Source organism: Echeneis naucrates, chromosome 4, assembly GCF_900963305.1.
Source record: "Echeneis naucrates chromosome 4, fEcheNa1.1, whole genome shotgun sequence".
NCBI classification, from domain to species: domain Eukaryota; kingdom Metazoa; phylum Chordata; class Actinopteri; order Carangiformes; family Echeneidae; genus Echeneis; species Echeneis naucrates.
The window spans coordinates 23,580,872-23,598,454 of NC_042514.1; positions in this window are offsets into that span (position 1 = coordinate 23,580,872).

Below are 17,583 nucleotides of genomic sequence, written 5' to 3' on the forward strand. Positions count from 1 at the left end.
TCTGAGAATGTCTGTACATCAGCTGAAACTCGAAAGTGGGTGAAGCAACAGGGCAATGACCCAAAAAACAGGAGCAAGTCCACAACAGAATGGTTACAGAAAAACTAAATCCGCCTTTTGGAGTGACCAAGTCAGAGCCCAGACCTCAACCAAAATGAATGGATTAACTTGAAGAGAGAAATACACATGAGATGTCCAAAGAATATGACAGAGCTTAAGTAGTTCTGCCAGGAAGAATCTGCTAAAATTCCTCCAATGATATGCTGATCCAGAGCTACAGGAAGTGCCTGGTTGAGGTTATTGCTGCTAAGAGTCAACCAGTTATTAATTCTAAGGGTTTACTTACTTTTTCCACTGCCATTTTGAATATTGAATGAGTGTGTTCAATAAAGACATGTTTTTTTCTCGTTTTTATTTTGGATGCATTATATTTATCAATACCCTTGACTTCGATGAAGAGCAGATCAGATTTTATGACAAAATTTATTCAGAAAACCACAACATTCTAAAAGGTTCAAATACTGTTTCTTGCCACTGTAAATTGTCCGTAGGTCTGAGTGTAAGTGTGAGTGGTTGTTTGCCTCCATCTGTCTCTCTGTGTTGGCCCTGCAATGGAATGATGACCTGTCCAGGGTGTACTCCGCCCTCACCCAATGTGAGCTGTGATTGGCTCCAGCATCCCCACGACCCAGAAACAGATAAACGGTTGAAAATGAATTGAGTGAAAAAGAGAGCGCGGCACCCTGAAATAGAATGGGAACCCCTGGAGACTTGAGGTCTCAGATAACTTTGACCAAGGTATCAGACCTTAACTGGCCTGTAAGGGGTCATGGCTGGTACACATTTATTGTAAGGAAAGGCCAATTCTAAAGCTTTATAAATACCCACCCTCCACTCCCCTTGTCTCAACAATCATCAGCTATAGGTTTCTCTAAGCAGTAGCACTCTGAAAATGAAAATGATTGACGCTCACAAACCAGGAAAGCGATAAAGGCTATGAAAAGATAGCAAAATGTTTTCAGGTACCGATTTCTTCAGTTTGAAATATAATTCAGAAAGGGCGCATAGCAGGAACAGTGGAGGTCAAGACCACAAAAAATATAAGAGTGCTCATCAAATGCTCATAGAATATCTGGAAAAGCAAATCAGAAACCTGTTTGTCTGCAAACGACCTCCGGGAAGATCTCATGGACTCTGGAGTTGTGCTGCAGTGTTCAACTGAGCAGCAACACCTGCACAAATATGGCCTTCAAGGAAGAGTCATCAGAAAAAATCTCTTGCCTTCTCACCACAAAGGAAAGGAACATTTAGACAAGTTGATGCATTTTGGAAACAGGTCCTGTGGACCAATAAGCTCAAAATAGAACTCTAATGCCGCAATGAGAAATGAAACGACTTGCTAAGCAGGGGCGGGATCATGCTTTGGGGTTGTATTGCAGCCAATGGCATGGGGACTATCTCACGGTTAGGGGAAAGAATGGATTACCATTCAGACCTTTCTAAGTGGCGACTTCAATCACAGGTCAATCACAGGGTAACCACAGCCTGATGTATAATCAGCTTTATGGTCTATTTTTCTCTACATGGGAGCATAAATTTACAAAAATTCAAGGATGGCATTTGCTATGAGAGGCCATTTGCCCTGTACTCCTATACAAACAGATCACTTATTGTAACCGCTATAGCTGTCCCTTGATTGAATACTCAGACTTCACTTATTCTATAGTTACTTTTACATGCAATCAAATTGTCATTCCAATACACTATTAACATTGTACATGACTGTCTTTCTTGAGATCACATTAAAGGTTCTTCAGCGGCAGATGGAGTTTGTGTAGTTGCCATGAAATGTGAATATTCTTTAACCTTTTATTATTTTTCTCACGTAACAACTGCAGAAACTCCATCTATAAATTGTTTTGAGAACGATTGTTTTCAAAGTCACTGATCAATGACATAAGCAGAAAAGGGATAATAATGGCCAGAAGACTGAAAAGTATAGAAGGTGAAAGGTAAAAAAAAAAAAAAAAAAGTCAAGCCACATCAGCTGATAAGATGTGCAATGAGTTGAAAAAACAAGTACATACAATGAATTCATATTGTCCTACACATTTTATACCATTTAATTTCCTTTTGTTTTTTTATTATTTATTTTACCAGCCTATGGTGGCCACTTTGTTGATGTGGTTTTTAATTACTCCAACTGAATAAAGAGTGACACTTACTGGAAAAGTATCTTCTTTTTTAATTGTTATACAGTTTGAGATAAGTAATATAAATTCTAGTTAAGTCGCCTACAGGCATGATTGATACATCTTTTGGCATTCAATATTACTTATGATCAAATAGGTGACCTGAGTTCACTTCAGGTCTGTGTTTGCAAAGCAGTAGCTCTTAAATGAGATGTGGGCCTAATTACATTTTATCTGATGCCCTGCAGCGAGCCTTGCCCTCTGAGAAATTAATATCTGAATGTCCACTGCGCCCAATCTCAATTACATTTCTTTTCAAATGCATCAACTGCCATCCTTCTTGTTAATGCGGGAATTAAAGTGTCTGCAGCTTGGAGTTATTCGTCACGTGCCAAAAAGCCTGTAGCTCATTCGAATGCATTTCAAGGAGAACAGATAAAAATAAAAATCAAGCTTGCAGTTACATTTCTGAGCTGCCGTCTTTGACTGTCTGTCAGTGGATTTCTTGCATATGAAAACTTTGGAGAACTGACATCATTTGAAGCCCCACCTTCATATTTGCTCGCCAACTCCTATAGTGAGTGTTTGGATCAAAGTTTATCACTGCAACCACATTTCTGAAATTAGAAGTGGGACTTGCTGGTTTACTGTTGGGATCGTGTCACACGGAATTCTCACTGTCTCTTCCTCCTTATGACAGGCTGAGGGTCACTCGTCTGCTGCGGACATCTGTGGTAAACATAAAGCAATTCAGACCCCAAATCCTGTTAGCATAGGCAGACTTTCCAGCCTGAATCTACGGGTAGCTACTATGGATGTGTATGTGTATGGACAATTGGCGTTAGACCTTAAGGGTCACCTGAAAAAATGTTTGTTTGAATAGCTGAATAGCTGCTCAGAGAGTGTAGAGCAGAGAAATAATCCAACACACAGCAGAGGAAATGAGAAATGTCTGAGATTCCCATCTCCATAAGTTTTTGCGTGTTTGCATATGTGAACACCTTTAATAGAATGCAGTGAATCAATAGTAGAGATGCATCCCATGCGTGCAATATATTTATATATTTATATTTCACCCAGTTCTAAGCATTTATACTGCATTTACTAACCATGTTCTGCCAAAGTCTCTGTCTCTCCCAGTTCCTCTCCTCTCTCTCCCTGTCCTCATCCTGCAGGTGGTGACTCATCTCCATCCCATGTTCCTGCAACACCTGCTGGTCCCATATAGCATGAATTCTGTATTACAGCTCAACTCCATGGACTTCATGCAACAACATGTTCCTGCCTACACCCCCCCCCTCCAATGCCTGCCTGCCTGTCTCTCTCTCTCTCTCTCTCTCTCTCTCTCTCTCTCTCAACCCAACCGGTCGAGGCAGATGGCCGCCCCCCCTGAGCCTGGTTCTGCTCGAGGTTTCTGCCTCTTAAAGGAAGTTTTTCCTTGCCACTGTTGCCAAGTGCTTGCTCATCGGGGGATCTGTTGGGTCTCTTTAAATAAATTTATAAAGAGTTTGGTCTAGACCTGCTCTATATATAAAGTGCCTTGATGTAACTTTGTTATGATTTGGCGCTATACAAATAAATCTGATTGATTTGATTTTGATAATACTCATATTCACCATACTTATTACAGATAATCTTTTGCATGTTTATTTTTACACTGTCCTTTTTTTCTTTCTTTTTTTTGCACTGATACTTGTCAGGTTTTGAGTTTAGTCTGTCTAGTATTCTGTCCTTGTAACTTCCTGTTTTATTTTGAAGTCCTGGTTCTGCTGTGTTACTTTACTTCCTCGTTGTGTCCCATGTTGATTGCCTTCCCTGCCCTAATGTGGATCACCTGTGTCTTGTCTAGCACTGTTTTTAAGTCCTGTTTTCTGGTTGTTCGGTGTGAGTTTCTTTCCGTTGTCCATGCTCAGTCATTGCTTTGTCTGTTGTCCGTGCTCTGTTCATGCTCTGTCTAGTCCTTGTTAGCGCTTTGTCTGATTCTGTTCCTGCTCTGTCTGTTAATTATTAAAGTGTTTTTCATCGTCACCTACCTGGTCTCTGGCTCCTGCATTTGGGACCTCACCGTACAATGCACTTCACCGCGTCTCCCCGTGCTCCCCGCGTGACAATACTGGTGATGCTCTAATCTCATGTGCTGATGTATAATGAAAATAAAGGCATTCTATTCTGTTCCGTTCTCTGCAAATTCATAGTTAAAAAGATCAACCACTCACACTCACATCTTTGGGCAATTTAGAGTAGTAGTTGCATCATAACAATAAGGTCCTGGGTTCGGTTCCCAGGACTGTGGCCTTTCTGTGTGAGTGGTTGTTCATCTCTGTGTGTCACTGTATGTTGGCCCTGCAATGGACTGGGGACATGTCCAGGCTGTACCTCGCCCTCGCCCTGTCTGATTGGGATTGGCGCTGACATCCCTAGTGACCTGGAAATAGAAAACAGTAGAAGATGAATGATGAATGAAATAGTTATGTTCTGCTTCCTTTGATGCAAAATGCATAAAACTGAAGTAAAGTTAAAAGTGTCTGAGTTCTCATAAAACACTCATGATTGATATGTGATCCAATGCCAAAATGATCCTGGCCCACTTTGGAGATTTGCAGTACATCCAAGAATTTGTGGCATTTTCCCCCTTTCATGAACAGCAGCGAGACATGTTTTTACACCAAAACCCTTGCTGATTAGTTGAAAATAAAATTTCTGGACAGAGAAAAAAAAAAAAAAAAACACAAGCAAAATACAAAATGTGTGTAGACTGAACAGCTTGCGGTTATGTGTGCACACCGGTGAACCAGAGTTACAATGCCATGAAATTGTCTAGATTAAAGAAAGAAACCATCCAATCTTTGGACCAGTACTTAATCTGCTCAAAGAAAGACCTGACACTCGATTCCTCTAAAGTCATCTGGAGCTACTTTGAAAGCTTTTGTCAGCACTAGAAGTTAACTGCATTTGCTCAAAAACATGTGTGGCCTTGGTCACCTACATGTCCCTCACCTTCATACAAGAGTCCAATACTGACTACGGAGAGCTAAAGATCAAAGACAAAGGTTGTAAATAGTGCTGATATCATCTGATTGGCAAGGGATACCACATGGAAAGTCATCTATTCCCCTTAAAACAGACCTAGAATTGTTATCCATAAACAGGAAGAATCAGAAAGAATTTTCTGCAAATAAGTTAATTGTTTAAGAATGCATTATGGCTGAAATTGTTCATTTGTGATATCCGGCCACTATTCAGAATTTTCTGGGGCACCATTCTTGCACCTAATTCTTGTCAGAGCAAGATGCCCAGCAAGTATTTCTCTCTCTCATTTATTATGGGGTGATCAGAATTTCACACTCCCTCTGTGCCATTTCAAAGCACTATTCACATGCATTCAGGGATGAAGAGAGGGAATCTCGAAGGATAGAAAAAAATCTTGAGTTGAAGCTTATAGCATGACATAAAAAAAACACTTCTTCCTCACCCACTGTGCTTATCCAATGACTTTTAAACCCTGCATTCAAACAGAAAAGTGTAGCCATGAGCTTGAAGGGGGAAAAGAGAGGGAGCTTTATGAACTCAGGTTGCAAGAGCAATGCAGGCTCGTATTACTCTTCACAGTTGCTGCATTTATCCCCTAATTCCTGATTATTCTGCAGTGAGCTGCTAGGTGTGTTCAATTTACAACAGGAGAGAAGAAAGATTTCATCCCTCTGGGTGCGGCGGGGTGAATGCATTTCTTCTTCTTCTCCTTTTCTATTTTTTAATTAGAGCTTAAAAGTTTAACAGTAGCTACGCAACCATTTAGGTAAGCTGCAACGATTATCATGGGCAAAATATTTTAATAACAGATTATTTCGCATTTTTTATTTATTTTGTTGCTGTTGAAGGATCTCGGCAAAGGGAGTCATGAGTGCTGGTGCTTGAAGTGTGAATGTTGCAAGTTAATAGTTTCCCTTAGAAGCAGCTTTTCATTGCAAAACAATTACACAGAAGCCTCACATATTGACATATTCACATATGCAAAACTTAATAATAGATGCCATTTCTTCAATAATAGATGATTTATTTATTTGCTAGGGGAAATTTACGTGACATGTATACAGCCTGGTGCAAAAAGACTGGTCTGTAAATGTTGTATAACTAACTTTTCATCAAGACTCAATGATATACATAATTCAATGTACTTGCTCCGATTGACAGGGTTGTGAGCATATGCCACAAACCTGCTTGCACTTAAATCTTGCTACGCACATACACACCACTCTTCTTTGCACATGTGTACATTGGCTGGGTGTTAGGAGTAGCCAGGCATTGCCAAGATAAAGGCAGGGAGAAGGCTTCAAAACAACTCTTCAGAAACCTATTGAGGCTACATCCATCTTTATCTGCATTCTGTGCTTACAAACTAGCAAACACCAACATAAAATGTGAAGATGTGAACTATGCTCTTTGCTTTGATAATTTTGCCTCTAGTGGGTTTTGGCCTACACTAGATTCCACATCTATTAACTATCTGGTACACCACAGCTGAAGTTGCCTTTGCATAGCCACCAACACTGTATCTGCCCCTGCCAGTTACAACTTTACAACAGCATAATCAAATAAGTAAGCAAATGCTCTATTGTGTGTTTTTGTTACTTGTTGTGGCACAGAGCAAATTGTCACTAATGGTGTGTTCTGCTCATCCAATCAGGCATGAGTACTGATGGTTGATTTTTTTAAATAAGTGCAGATGCGGTGCCAACTCTGGTTTTGCTTTCTTTGTTGGAAAACCCTGTTAAACCATGTAAAATATTGCAATTAATATTTAGTTTAAAAAAACTCAAGAGAAGGCAGCATGGCAGCATTGTGTTAGCACTGTTCCCCCACAATAAGAAAATCATAGATTCGGTTCCTGGGGCTGGGGCCTTTCTATGCATGTTCTCCTTATGTCTGCATGGGTTTCCTCCCACCATTCAAAGACATCATGTTTGGGTGAATTGGTAACTCTAAATTCTCTGTTGGTCTGAGTGTGAGTGGTTGTATGTCTCTGTATGTTGGCCTGCAATGGACTGGTGACCTGTACAGGGTGTAGCCTGCCCTCACTCAATGTGAGCTGGGATTGGCTCCAGCACTCCTGCACCCCACAAAGAGATAAGCAGGAGAAGATCAAAGAGACCTCAAGAGAGAAACTGTAAGATAATCTTGCAATTACAATGCTTGACAATTGAAGCTTGAATGCCGGGGATTTACTACATTAATGTACAGTTAATGTGATGCTGAGTGGCAAAGTAATCATACTGCAATCATATTTTGATTAAAAACTCCTCAAGGAGGAGTAATTATCTTACATGGGTTTGTGATACTGACAGTGTGAAATGACATATTTAATATTTGGTGCGAATTTGAATTGTAGGGAGGAATTCCGAACACAAGGAAGAGGTGAGACTGCAGTACAGAAAAAAGTTCTCGCTTTCCAAATGTTTTACCCTCTCTTCAGCGTATCAGGCACTTTAAAGTTAAATACAGAACCATCCTTGATACAGATGAAGCTGAGTTTTATCTCTTGCAGCCCCTCCTTACACTCTCATTAGAACACTGTCTGCTTTTTCTGCCTGATAAACAGTGATGGAGAATGATGGATGGAGGGATGGAGTTGTAGGTGAAGACAATAAGTTATGTTTTATTGGCAAGGACTAATTGTTCATTGCTCTAACTGGAAAAGTAACTGCGGATATATAAGTTTCACCAGGCCGCCCCGTTCTGGCATACACTGGCATTAAAGCAAAAGACCAGATTGTGCAAATAGATATTTTATCAGTGACAGGACTGAGTGCGTTAACACAACCCATATCTTTCAAACTCCCATCTGTCCTGGTGCAAGAATCCAACTATGTTCCCAACATTAGCCTTACAGAATTAAGCCAACACGACATTCCACTTTGAACAAATAAAAGTGGATGAGGTACCTGCTGCCAGTGTTAAATGAAGAAATAAGTAATGGATGTTGGCTTTGCCTTCCTCCCTCAGTATGCCACTGATCCTACCCACCGCTTCTAAATAAGATCCTATACTGGCAGAGCACAACACAGCAGCTCGTTGATCCCCACCCTCTGGTAAGGCCTCTTGTCTCAGGTAGCATATGAATGCTGAAAAAGAAAAGAAAAGAAAAGAAAAAAAAAAACAAACAAACTACAGAGACACGTAAGTAGGTTGAGGGTTGAATGACTCATCTGCCCTAAAGAAAGAGCAGTGGAGATCAAAGGAAACAGGAGCTTGTATATACATGTATGTATGGTTAAGCTAGTAGTAATCTCCAAAAGGAAATCAAATGTAGTGTTTTCACCAGCAATGCCAAATTTAAGCAGAATCCATGCAGTTCATATTGTCTGTGTTTAATAGGTCCATAGCCAGTGGACCAATTTGCAAGTTACAGTGAAAGAAGTTTGTGGTAGTAAAACTAAAACACGCAGCTCAAAGACCACAAGTACAGTAGACTGTGTGAAGGCAACTTGACTTTTCCTACTGATTTCAATTGAAATAATATTTAGTGAATGTAACAGTAGAAATGTTTTGATGTTTGGCTACACATAATGCAGCAAAATCAAAGCTTAGGGTCAAATGAAGCATATTAAATCATGGGCAGCAACTATAGACAACAGATCATTAGTTATTTGACAAGGACTTCAAATCAGCAGCTGAATGCACAGCAAAACAGATAGCATCATCTCTTGAGACTTCCCTGTAAAAAAAAAAAAAAATAGAGATAGTGGGTTGGCAATGGAAGAATTCATAGGACGCACTGATAAAAAACTAACTACGGTTACTCATGTTGCAGGACTTATTAACAACAGACTTAATATCATGCAGTTCATTTCTTCTCCATGCACCTGAGAGAAATTCTCAGTAAATTCCCAATGTGTCCATGGACAAGAGATACAGTTAAAACTTATAGATTCAACATCTGTCTCCAGTGTGGCGTCATAACATGAAAAATGTAACCATAGTGGCAGATTGCAAACAGCTCACAGTCTCTCCATTCTCTGCACTAATACCGAAAATATGGACACATTCAGAATTGGGTACTATTTGAGATGTGCCCTATTTTGTACTTTGGCAATTTAGAGAGTATAGACAATCTAGTCAGAAAATCCTACTTACTTAACACTGCTTTATGTGAAAGTCCAAACCCTGACCTGGCGCAAAGTCTAGTCAATATGTTAAAACCAAATACTCTCTCACGTTCATAAAAATGAAGCAGTGTATAGACAAGCTGTTTGCAGGCTTGTCCATATCTATATTTCATCAACTATCCATATTGATTGAGGCACAAGGAAATCAATTGTAAATATTGAACATACCAAGACACTGTTAGCAAACTGCTCAAACCTGAATCCACCTCTTTGCTTTCATGTGAAAAGAATGTGATGGCTAGTAAGTTACCCTAACGTGAGCATATTAATTGAATATTTTTACTGTGTACCTGGTTATCCCTACAGAGGTTAAAATTGTTATATAGTTAGACTGCAAACCAACCTTTAACTTTTTATTGTGCACAACTTACTTTCAGAGGTTAATTTTTTCACTAGATACAAAGTAGAAGAACAAAGCATAATTATGCTTAGGAGTTTTATTTTACCCAATTGAAGGATATGGTTTGAAATCATTCCCTGAGAAAAAAGTGAAGCTGACAAAAATTGGTGCCACAGAATCCTGTTTTCAATTTACTTATGAATTCAAGGTGACACAGGGCATCTCTGGAAATCTTTTCTTACTTTCTTCGTACTGCTCTTGTTACAGTTAGAGATCATTCACACTGTCTTTAGTAGTTCTGTCACATCTACGAGATCCTGCCCCACTTCGCTCAGAGATCTGCAGAGCATGAGCTGAGGGTCCTCTGAAGCTTAAATGGATAACCAGGAGAAAATTATCAACAGTATCACTGGCTTCTCAATTAATGGTAAATTTCACTTGCTGGAAACAGCTGGTAAATAACAGGGCATGCTTGCAACCTGTCAGGATCCAGTTCGTCTCTGCTCTGTGTCCATGTTTTTCTTTTCTCCCAGGGCTGGGTGGGGCCTTCTGGTACCAACTGCATTCTCCCTCCTCTGCACACCTGCTCCTTATCAACTTGATTCCCTGTGCTTCACACTTTCAGCAGTTATAAGCCGGCCTCACCCACCAATCATCGCCAGTTTGTTGTTTCACCCACACATGGTTTGCCTTAGCCTGCCCTGCCATCTTCAGCAATCTGTTCCTGCCCGGCCTTGGTCCTCCTTTTTGAGTTTTCTTTGTTCAAATAAAACGTCATTGCCCAAATCTGCATTGTGGATTCAGGACTGCTTCAACTTCTGAGTACGCTGAACCAACAGCATTTGTAATGGGAAAGCAGCATTTTCTTTAATGGAAGAAATTTATGTGATAGAAACATGAGTTAAGCTTTGGAAAGCAGTGCCAGTTTTGATCCAGTATCCAAAGTTTTACACTAAACTTGCAATATTTATTCTACGCTGGTATGTTTATAATAAGGTCTGCTGTGTGGTACCATCAGCGGCAAAACTTATAAATAGCTCCTTTTAACCACATCAGGGCCTGTACTGGAGTAATTAGTTGTTTCTTTCCATACCTTTTGTTTAATTTTTGTTTTTATTTTTTCTTCAAGAAAAAGCCCAAAGCAGCATGATGCTAATTGACTGCTTTTCTTCAGTCATACTGTACATACTGCTGTGCAGTGCAGGGAGAATATACAAAGTAAAGCTGATGGGGCCAGATAGGACATCTCACACTTGGGAAATTTGCATACACCATTATGGAACCAGCTAGTCAATCTACTGGATAATCAGACGGTGTGGGATTTTCTTTTCTTTGTTTCTTTCTTTTTATTTGAATCACAGTTTCTTCCCCCTAACCCTTTGACAGGATGAAAGTATGACAGTTCATCTAAAGAGGAAAAATATCAGATGCACCAAATGAGAGTTAATTGCACTTGATTAATGGTCTAATCAGGTAAAACTTATTTTTTACAGAGAAAAGATTTGGCAAGACTGGCAGAGGTTTAAAGTCTCAATTTCTAGTAAATCCTGAAGATCCACAAGTCTTTTCAATCCCATGTGAATAAAGCCAAAATTAATCTTTTTACTGCCAGAACCAAGTGACAACAAAAACTTAGCTGTTTTTCATTCATTCATTCATGTTCTACCACTTATCTGTTTCCAGGTCATGGTGGGTGCTGCAGGCAATCCCATATCACATTGGGCGAGGGTGGGATACACCCTGAACAGGTCACCAGTCAATCGCAAGACCAACACACAGAAACAGACAGGGACAAACAACCTCTCACACTTAATGAAACAGGCAATTCAGAGTCACCAGTTAAATTAAATGCACGTCTTTGGACAGTGGGAAGAAACCAGAGTACCCAGATATAACCCATGCGAGCACAGGGGAACATGTAAACGTCACACAGAAAGGCACTTGGCCCAGGGAACTGAACCTGCAACCTTCTTATTGTGAGAAAACTGCATGAACCACTATGCTGCCCAGTACTGCTTTTTTGACAATCCTTAATACCAAAAGTAAAAATGTTAAAGAACTCTCCTTTGTCTTTGTAAAAGAGTTCCTTTGGATGAGGGCTGGGTGAACATAACAAGGCGAACCAAAAGTTGCAATTATACCAATTTATTGCTTCTTGGAAGGTTGAAGAAAAAATATATTCAAAAATGAAATAACAAACTTACAAGCTTCAAATCAAGAAAACAGCATAGAGTGTAGGCAGACTCTCATGCCATATATGGGCAAAGCTCTTGGCAGCATAGTGCCCTCCTCTCTCGCCACTGTCAGAGACAAGACTGAGTGAAACACTCCCAGCCAGGACATTTCTAGGTTGGATCAAACCAACTTTCCCTAGTGAAGGGCTGATACACAAGCTCACCTACAATTCAAGTGACATAATCTAAGAAAACCATTTCACAACATCAAGTACCGTATCAACACATACACACTTGGCATTTATTTATTTATTTATTTTTAGCAATAAAACTCTTTGTATGGACAACTTACAAACTCAACCACCAACAAACTCCCCTGTCAAAATGGTGGGTACCAATTACCATATATAAAAGGAGCCCTGCAGTCAGGTGCCACTTTTTTTCGAGGATCAGACCAATAATGGAAGTAGGTCGGTGTGTTTAAATAACCATGTTGAATTCTTTTAATTAAACATATATTAACCGGATATGGTCCTTGTGTTTTTTTCTTTTTTGTATTCTGAACAATGTAGTAAATGAGATTGAGAAAAAATGTAAAATGAAAACATACTAACAATTGGAACACCCACTAGCCGACTTAGCAACATTCAAATTGTTTGGTGTTGACCATGTGGATAGAAAACTAACACCCCAAAGACTGGGGTGTACATACTGTCACTTAAAACCATGGTAATGAGTAGAATGATGAAAAATATTTAGGACAGTCAGAAAATAATAAATACATTAAGGAAAAACAGACTTAACTGAACATGTGTGGCTTGAAATATATAAGTGGGAATGGCAGTCTCTGACTTTACCACAGTCTTTGCAGGGGAAATACAAAGATAGGTTGACGAAATTCAGGGGCATAGTTGCATAGCCCACAAATTGAAGAGAGGGGCACATTCATCACAACACACCCACACGCTCAAATTGAGTTTCTCCTACACACCATTACCTTGATATCCTCCAAAAAATTATTAGGTTGCATAGGCTTGACTCTAATTTAATGTTATTTCATTTATCACTCTGAATTAGATCTGAAGTAGATGTTGCTACTTAATAATTTAAATCCCCTGGAAAGCACTCTTGGCTTTCATTTCACTTTCAAGAAACACTGGAATATGACCAGAGGTAAGGGCCACAGAGGCCAGGGTTTACTTTGTAAAGAGGCACAGGCAATAACAGCGAAGCAAGATTTGTGTTTAAGTACATTTCAGACCACAGGACCACATCTCCAATCACGTCTCTCAAATTTAAGTGCAGCTTGAGCTTCTTAGTGTCTCAATTGCAAATCCCCAGTAACAGCAGACACTCTGGAAGTCTAAATATACTGTTAGATTAATGCATTTCCTGCACCATGTACTATGAAATGCAGCTCATGAGCTTACGCTGTGCGAAAGATTAACATGTTTTGTTTTAGAAACTTGGCCAGCTGATAATAATGATAGCTTTACATTTCACCCCATCAGTCATTCATTGAAATATTCAATGGGTTTGTTTGCACAGAGTAATAATAACAGTGTTAATGTTGTTTTTCACATAAGAAGTAAAAAAAAAAAAAAATGATGTGTTTTGTACATGAAAATGAAACCATTATATTAATGGATGTTCTCTGTATTAAGACTTGTAGTGTAGGGCAGCTTATTTTCAGTTTCACATAAGGAGCTCTCTTTGTATGTGATGAAAAGAGATTAGTCATAACAACTTAATTAGATCAAGCTGCTTACTTTTATTTTGGGAAAACTCTTCATGGTCAAAACTCTCCTTCAGGATCATTCCAATCACAAATGCTCCATTTCAAGTATTTAACCTTGGAAGCTGCCCAGTACAGCCTAAGTCTAATCCATTGGTCACTGAGCAGGTGGGGATAAGGCCCTTGCTAAAGGCCAGAATGTTGGTGGGCCAGTGCTCCTCACCCACTGTTTTGCTTTCCTCTTTCATGCTGGTGTGGGAATTGAAAAATTTGACCGCACCAAGTGTGCTTCTCCAACGTTCAGTCTGCAGAAAAGTAATTTGAGGTCAGTCAGTCATTTATAGCCATTGGTTTGTCATCACAAGCAACATCAACAGTAGACAAGGAATGTATAATTTCTTTATTTCATTTCTTATTTATTTTAATATACTTTCACTTGAACAATTTGTAAGAATGTGAAGCAAATGAGTTAGTTGCTTTTTCATTTTCAGTGTATGGACAGATGGTACTGTGACTGGATAAAATTAGACCAACACCGCTTTTGTTTGACTTTCTGGAAAGACCCAATAGATGTGACACTAATGTTCACTCCTAAGTGAATTGTCTCAACGCCTTTCTTCCACATTCCTCCAGAAAGTAAAAAAAAAAAAAAAACTACCTTGTGAGGTTATCTGGCCGATTGGGATGATGATAAACATTGTTGGGTCACTAGTTAGGTCAGCATCAGCACTGTATCATGCTGATACAGTAAACACTATATATGCTATAAACCCAAATAATAAAATAAAATTAAAATAGGGTTAGGGTAATAACTTGCCGTTAAATATGCAGCCTTTAAAGAAAATAACTGTAGCTAGAGGGACGGTGACCCTGAATTCAATTTGTGAACGTGGAATTGGAGATTGGTCTATATCTGCAACTTCTGGAATGACAAAGGGACTGAGCTGAATCTGTTGAGATACAATTCACAAATTTACTGTAACTACAGCATTGAGGCAGCTCCCTTTTCCTCATGCATCCTAACCCTAACCCTAACCCTAACCCTTTTCTCACCTGATCTACTTACCGTTTCACATATTGTAATTTGTCTTGAAATTTAGCCTTAGCTTCTGAAGAAAACAGATCAAATTTACAACAAAAAAACTTTGCCTATCTTGCTTTTTTTCCCCCTAGTGTTTACTTCTATTTCTGACGATGCCTGTGTGGCGCCACCAACCATGCATTTTTCAATTGTCTGTACAGTGTCCATCTTGCATCCCAGAAATACTTAAATTTGTGAGTTTATGTGACATAAAAATGTCTACCATACAAAATAATCCTTCATTGCTTATATTGTAATTTTAACATGTGGGCTACTGGGTTAGCTCGGCGAATGTAACTGCAGCAACGCTACCTCTTCGCAGTAGCATTTTTACATCACCCGCAAGGACTCATCTATGGCCCCGCTAGGGGAGCATGGATGTAGACAACATGGCAGAGAGCACAGTGGTAACAGAGGAACCGGAACTCATATATATATATAAATATATATATATATATATATATATATAACAAAAAAAAATATAATTAATTGAATAAAAAGTACTATATCAGGATATATATCATCATCGGGATATACAGTATATATATATATCTGTGTGCAATGAGTCTGCAATATAAAACCATTTTGAATTTATAGCAACAGGTCAGAGCAGAGCATGAGGCCACATGAGAAAAACTGTTTTGTGGCAACTGTTCTCCCTCCAGCTTCATCACACAAGTCATCATGACAAGTCCTGAATTAAGTACAGGGTCTTGGTGTCACCTTTCTGTATGGCCAGCAGGCTGTTAATGAACCCATCCCTGATGCAAAGAAAAGACAAGATCTACTATTTAAGTTTAAACAATGTGAAAGCAGAAGGCAGTGAACATACAAAAATGAATAAATTAATTAGTAAGAGGCATCCCTCCTGTAAAAAACAATAACTTATAGTTAGGTGTTGTTACTAGACAACATCCTGTGGCCCTTTAATGATAACTGGAGGAAAGGTTAAGGGCAACACAGTCCTAAAAGGTTGTGGTGGATGGATAGACCATATGACAGATAGCAATTTATGTTCTTTATATTTTCTATTTTTCAACAATGTTAACCACAGTGCTATTATTGTACCATGACTGCCTAATATTGAGGGAGTAGCCAACAAAGGAAAACCTGAAGAATCTTCTTTTTCTAAACCTGGCCAAGTGGTTTGTGTTCCTAAAACTAAATAAGTCATAATATTAATTTTTAATGTTATAACCATGGTTGCTACATGGCAACCAAGGTCCAATATACCTGCTACTATGGGTCATCATATCACAAGACGATACTTTCGTGAAGGAAATGAGCTGTATGGTCATTCAGGCTAAAGCAACAGAAAACCATAAAAGTAAATTTCTCTGTGTTGAAAAATAGGAGTAATAAAATGAAGAACAGACAACAGAAAAATCTAAATTAAAATGTAGAGCAGCTTTTGCTAATGCTAACCCTCTGGTTAGTTCTAACTGTTACAAAAACAATGTCTAAAGGTACACTGGGCTTGAAGGCCATACTTAACTTATAATAGTTTGGACCAATATGGATTGACACTTGTGTAATGCTGGTTTAGTATTCAGTATTTGAGAAGTCGATAGTGTATGATCTCAACCCCTTTTAATCCCCTGTCTTTCTTCTACATCTCAGTCTTCAGTTTCGGTCTATGATGTCGAAAGGCAACATAATGCATATTAAAATATATGTAGGGGCATTGTGTTTTGAAAACTAAAGCTGAGTAACCATTGTGTTGCTTCTATAAAATTTATGCTGTATAAAGGAGAATGTGCGGCAGGGTCGGAAGAACTTTGGGGACCCAACACAAAGCTTGTGAGTTTTGATGCAAGTGCAGGAGTTCTCTGTTCTCAAGTACTTAGCAGACTATAATAGATGGAAAAAAAAACCCACATAAAAAAATACAACAAAAAAACACACGCATACAAGATTAAGCCCTTTTATAGCCCCCCTGGAATTACTTGCTGTCATCAGCAACAAGGGCAAAATGAACCCTGGAATGCTGCTGGGAAAAAGCATCTGTCCCCAGGCGTTCTGTATAGAGCCACTGCTGCCTATAAAATGTCAGCGTGGCCTCATAGATGACTGGTTTTCATCAGGATAAGGCCTGATCCAGAGATAAAGCGGCCCTCCTTATCACCCGTGACAGTTCTTGCTTGTTCTATCACGCAAGTGTAGGTGCTTGCTCCGCAGTTCACAGGACTCCCTGCTGGCATCAGTAGCAGCAGGATTTTTGAGTGGGATTTCACTGGTCTAAGGCTTTTGAGCAGAATCCCTGATGCAAAACTGTTTTATCTCACAGCTATGTGAGAGTGTGTACACGGGTGATTTTTTTTTTTTTTTTTACTTTTTTAACTGAGTGTATGCTTTCTTGTGTACAGTATGTGTTCCTGAATATGCATATGAGGTGTGTGTTTACCACTCCGGACAATATGCAAATCAAGAGCAGTGGGGCATCACTCTCCCTTCTATCACCCACACTCCTCTCCATCCATCCATCTGTCCATTCATCCATCCATCTCTAGCAATCTATCAGGCCTTCAGCTTAGCCTTTATCCTATCTCAGAGCTCAGACTTCTGGGGAGATTATGTCTGTCTGTCAGCCCTCTGTTCATAGGTTGGAACAAATGCAAATTTCCTAATGGCTGTTTTTTTCTTTTTTCAATTCCCTCTTGCACAAGTGGAGGCTGACATGATTGACACTCATCTGATGTTCTGATTGTTGTGCTATGTGCAGATTTTGTGGGAGAGTCATTTCTTAGGCTTTGATATAGAAGCAAAGCTCCACCGGCAGCCAGAGTGATGAAAGTGCGGCAAGCAGTCAGTGCCTCTTTATCAGCAAATGCAGGCATTCTATTGTTTCCAAAATGTCTGCCCCTGGGAAACATCTTGTCTTGCTGAGTCATAATAGTA